The sequence below is a fragment of the Homalodisca vitripennis genome, chromosome 5 (assembly GCF_021130785.1).
Source record: "Homalodisca vitripennis isolate AUS2020 chromosome 5, UT_GWSS_2.1, whole genome shotgun sequence".
Taxonomy (NCBI): domain Eukaryota; kingdom Metazoa; phylum Arthropoda; class Insecta; order Hemiptera; family Cicadellidae; genus Homalodisca; species Homalodisca vitripennis.
Window position 1 is genome coordinate 168796574 of NC_060211.1, and position 6000 is coordinate 168802573.

General features: G+C 35.7%; 1 protein-coding gene across 1 annotated transcript in view; it reads right to left on the reverse strand.

Moving 5' to 3' along the window:
• The window catches only part of LOC124363127 (protein jim lovell-like), a 40551-nt gene extending 37560 nt beyond the window's left edge, over positions 1–2991 (reverse strand). Inside the window, exon 1 of the mRNA XM_046818263.1 lies at positions 2885–2991. The gene's annotated coding sequence lies outside the window, so the exon portion shown is untranslated. The remainder of the gene's footprint in view (positions 1–2884) is intronic.
• Positions 2992–6000: the final 3009 nt, after the last annotated feature.

The window sequence follows — 6000 nt, forward strand, 5'->3', positions numbered from 1 at the left end:
CTTTTTTCCAATTCTCCAAGATTCTACATAATAATTAGTATTCAGTCTAAATTTTGATATAACACCCGAATATATATTGTTTCTGATCGTAAAAAGTATGATGTATTAAATTGTTGCTGTCCAACGCAAATACCACGTATATAACATTTGCATTGAGCAAATACCACGTATATAACATTTGCATTGAGCAAATACCACGTATATAACATTTGCATTGAGCAAATACCACGTATATAACATTTGCATTGAGCAAATACCACGTATATAACATTTGCATTGAGCAAATACCACGTATATAACATTTGCATTGAGCAAATACCACGTATATAACATTTGCATTGAGCAAATACCACGTATATAACATTTGCATTGAGCAAATACCACGTATATAACATTTGCATTGAGCAAATACCACGTATATAACATTTGCATTGAGCAAATACCACGTATATAACATTTGCATTGAGCAAATACCACGTATATAACATTTGCATTGAGCAAATACCACGTATATAACATTTGCATTGAGCAAATGAAATTGTGCTTTTAACAGTTTGAAATGTTATACTATTAAAAGTTGTTATTGGCGTAATTTTGTGTTACAAAAAGGTATAAAATTACGTTTCGAGGATTTAAATCAACTCTCTTATTTATGTGTAAAATACTTTTTTATTTTTTATGTATTAGTGTCTTTTTACAACTGAAGAAGATGGCAGATTGCAATTTTCGAAACGTGGTGTTAATACTTTTTTTGTAACGCATAACAATGGCGAATATATTATAATCTTTTATGAAGTATTTTATTTGTCTTGTACGTAGCATTATTTCACTGTCAATTATGTGCCTTACTGTATATTCAATAAAGGTTTAACAGGAACAGACGTAAATAGTTGCAAACAAAGAGATATTGCAAAGAAGTGCATTTTAATAAACTTGTACTCTGCAGCATTCAGACAGCCAGTGCACATTCACTTATTACGGAGTACGCTCAACGCGTACTAGGTACCGTATAAAAGGTTTCATAGCACAATGAAAGTTTAAGGAATAAAATATGCTCTTCGTAATGAATAAGAAAAGAAGGGGGAGAACGCCATACCATCAGAACTGTGGGGCTTTCATACTTTGTGTCTGGGTTGCTTAGACAAAGCAGGGCTTGTCATTACTGTACCACTTGTCTTTATGTGTGTACGCCGAGTGTACTTATCATGACAATGCGGAATCAGCCCGCGGCCCAACCCTGCGAGCGAGCCCAACATCTGTCTCAACTCCTCGCCAGATCCTACTTATCTCCATCGTAAGATTGAGATGTGCAAGTTACGATTACATGTAATACGGGTTTGTTGTATTACACAAACGTACTCGTATGTGTTTTCTTAAAAATCCATCTTTTGACGTATTAATTTTTGTAATAATTATAATGGGTTTATCTACAATTTATGTCCTCAGAAGCAGTCCAACAATAGCTCTAACCTTAGGAATTGTAATTTTAGAAAAACATTTTTTTTCTTATGTAAATTGAAAAGCAACAATATGGAAGTGAAATTTCTAAGTACAGTAGAAGGTCAATAATCCGGATTAATTGGGACCGGACCCCATCCGGATTATCGAAATTACCTTAAAATAGGTCAGTATACGCTATTTAAGTACACAAACATTTTAAAATTTTATATTTTCTCTTATATAGTAAAGGGTTAAGAGGTGTAATTAATCAAAAACACTTTCTGTTTACTCTGAAAGAAATTGCTTAAATAAACAACCAAAAATAAATGCTTTCTTTTCCTGCCTTGGTGCAAGGGCAGATGGTACGACGTTTTAATTTTTGCTGGGATACAAATTCGGATTATTGACGGACCGGAGTTTTGACGTCCGAATTATCGACGTTCTACTGTACCATCAAACAGAATCAAGGTAAATTTATTTCAACAATAATAGTAGTATTTTTATAACAATATTTTAATATGTAACTTAATGCCCTAAGTTAATTATGATGTAGCCTATAATCATGTTATTGGGTTATTAAACTATGTTTATAGTGTAGTCTATGTTCCTTTTTTGTTCTAAGGAATGTATAAAAACAAAAAAAGCAAAACGTTTATATATAACTCAGAGAAACAAAAATCATTCTGTAAATCGTTTTCCACCTGCTTACTGCAATACTTAGCCAGGTTGTTGTTAGGTCAGTTGTTGTGCTCAGATCGATATATCTTCCATCTCTCTCGCTCTCCCCTACACTTCAAGTAACATGTTAATAAAACAAGATCTGTCTCTACAATCGAACGTTTTAACGAATTATTTAAACTGACAGTGGGCTACAACATTCAGTCAACCACATCCGATTGTCCATATTTTACAACAAAGCGATAGTATAGTTTTCCAATGCCTGATCGTCAGCATCAAACATCGATAACTGATACATTGCACGAGGTATCGAGATGTGGTCTGAATGTAAAAGGTGAGATAACGGAGTGTACTTTGGATGAATTTACAGATCGTAACTCATCGAACTCCCCCATGCGTGAAATTGGTTGTTTAACTACCCACTTTCCCACAATATCCTCGCTCTGATGGCATTGTTTTATGTTACAATATATACGTGGCTATTAGAAGACTCGAAGGTAACTAGAATTACGTAAAATGACCGTTCCACTGCGATTGATGTCCTTATCGGGTGATAAACTAACGTATTTAAAAAAAATCTAAATTGGTAAATAAAATTGGTTCTAATGCAAACCTTGTGGTATTCCTCACACAGTTTTTCGCATTCAGGAAACCAGTAATGAGCAATAAACAAATTTAAGATGTTTGTTAGGTCTGCTTATCATAAAAACGACCTGATTTAACTTGTCACGTAGACCTGGTTTGTACTATCAGCTGTGTAGCTTACCTGAGGAGCGAGTCCACCAGTATGCGCAACAGACGGGGGCGGGAGGCTCGGACATGCAGGTTATCACAGATTGGAGAGGAGGCTGGGACTTGGCGTCTCTGTGAACAAACAACACTGATCAGAAACGGAGTACTGAAGGAAGTCATTAAACAGTGCATAAATATCAGGAATATTTCTGTAAAAGCAAATAACACGCGCAGTAGGGTAAATATTGAAAATTCGTCGTTGAGACAGAAGAACGCTTTAGTAACATTAGCAAAATTTACTGCTTTATTTGAAAACACAATATGAGTTTACTCCAATATACAGCGTGATCAATTTTAAAGAAAAGTTCAAAACCTTATATATATATATATATATATATATATATATATATATATATATATATATATATATATATATATATATATATATAAAGATAAACGCAGTATTGTTATATTCTTTCTAACAAAGTATGTATACACCTGAACAATCTTAATAAATGTACTATTATAAGTAAAGTAAAGATCTCTTATTTTACCAGGCGAAGTTAGGGCTAAGAAGCCCTATCTAACACTTAACCTGGGGACTAACGGCTTAAAGGTAACTTCCGAACCACCACCAATAGCCGGGCAGGCGGGCTGCTTGCAAGGATAGCTCAGCGGTCACCCATTCACGCTCAGCGTTGCTTGATTCTGTTATCTTGCGATAAACAGTGTACTCGCTACACTACGTCATCGGTAAATAATTGATATAAGAAGTAAAATTAAAAAATTTGAATGTAACAACGAGATTTTACAACAGCTCTCCATGTCCTATATTGATTAATAAACGGAAAATTAATGAATGAATAGACAACAACCTGTAATAAAATGAAGAGGGAGAAATGAATTTCTATAGACATTTTGTAATGTTGGATATGCACTAGAAAACAAACTATTTCATGCGATTGAATTTTAGTCTAATGGATTAACGGAGAAAACATGGATCGTTGTCAAAAGTCGAGGACATATAGTACAAGTTTCTTAGTAGTGTCCACTAAGTGTACACAGGGGTGAGACCAATAAGGGGGAAGGAGGCGACCTCAAAGTGGGAAAGAAAAGGCCAATAATCGGTTCCTTACGCCTTCAGTTTCATTGAGTCCACAGACGCACTTTTACACCCAGCGACAGATGTCAGAGTCGGAACTGAGTGAAGAAACCAATTAGCAAGAGGCACAATGGCGAGTGACATTCGCGGCCCGTTGGACAAGACATTGAGCCTAATGAACCAACGTTTCCGCCCCGCCGTGGAGGCCTTGTCTCCGATATCCACTGCCACCTCACATACTCGTGTCTGTACTGCATGCCGAATGTGTTGCTGATAGTACACCTCTTGTAGTTGACATCATTTAAGTCATCAAAAAGTCGCTCAAGCGTATCTTCAGAAAGGCATTCAACATTCGGAGTTCACCCCAATTCTCATACCGTATATGTGGGAGAGCGAGAGCAAGTTTATTTTTATTGGGTTACCCATGGGTTTATACCCTTTTGTGAATCTTGCCTTTGAAATTTTCTTACAATATTTAATTATTGCGAAATTGAGCTTACTCTAGATCACCTTCCTCTTAGTGCACAATTGAGAGAGCACTCCTGTCTCATCAGATGCACAATTGGGAAGATGCAGAAGCAGATACAATGATAATACCTCTTCACTTATATTACAATATATTTGGTAGTATGGGTTTCTCTGATGTCGAAATATGTAAAGCTTCTTCGTCACCAACTTCTTTTGAATCTCTTTTAGACGGATATGGCTTCAGATTCCAGGAGTCAAGTCTGTGACAGCATCAAATTCCAAAGGCTGCACTAAAAGGAAGATGAATATTGGAGCTAATCTCAACATTCACATTGAAAAAAGGGACAATCCAATGGGTAGCATTTCCTAAATTGCTTGATGTATCCAAAGAACCAACGAAGTTAGGGGTGGTAACTAGAGGAAATCCACACTACTGCTACAATTTTGCTTCGGTCTTCAGGAATACTCACCGCAATGGCAAGATATCTCTAATCATCCGTACAATCAATAATGATAATTGAAAGAAATTCTCATCTTCGACCCCAAGACTCTTACTGCAATGGGAGATAACCGTGCAATATCAACAAGGCCGTGTCTGTGAACCTTCACCTGGTCAACACAATTGACCTTAGTTCAGTGATAGATATTGGGGACATTTCGAATCTCTGGACTTTATTTTATCTTAGCCTAATAGTCTTGCTGGATATTGAGTTAATTCCAGCATCTCTGGGTTATTCATCTCTTGTACACTTTAAGAAATCTTCAATTCAAATCCAAATTTTATTTCTCTTCACCAGTCTCTGCAACTCGAGGTATCTATATCAAAGGTGTTAGATCTCTATCTCATCCTTTTCACAATCCCTTTTAAATGCCATCTTAAGAGAAGTACTTTACTGATATGCCATGGCATCTTTTTGGATTTAATTTATTCGCACATGAAGAGATGAAATGAAAAATACTTGAAATGGCGGAAAATAAATATACGTTTTAGTATTATGTACTTGTTTTCACGAGATATTCCTAAGATAAACATTTGTAGATTTAGTCGAACTAGTTCTCGGACCATTGGAAAGTTCTTAAAGGTTTGAAATTTGGTACATAGGATCCTATTGCTACAGGAGTAATATATTGATATTGAAGCCTAAAATATCAAAAGGGAGCAAAGTTATAAGTAAAAATGCCGTGAAGGTTTGAAGGTTAGTAAATAGTACCTTTAGGTCATGAATATCCGGTATATCTAATCTGGAGGCAAATGGGAAGGAAATTGCAAGAGTTACAGGAAGTCCTGTGAAGACTTCGTGAGGTTTTGTGGAGTCCTACAATACTTCGTTGTATGAGTTTGTTATGAATAAAATAGTTAATTTAAAGTACATAATTCTGAGTCAACCATATTATGTAATACCTCCTAGTTTAGTTGCGGACATCTCTTAAGGTCAGTTGTGCTTCTCTCTCTCTTATAATCTCCAAGTTTTAAAACTTGGTGCATTTTGTCTTTTTAAATAACTGGACGTAGAAAGTTAGTGGAAATTCAATGCCCTGCAGTATTTCAGCACTTCCGCTCTATAGTATCTCTCTGTCTC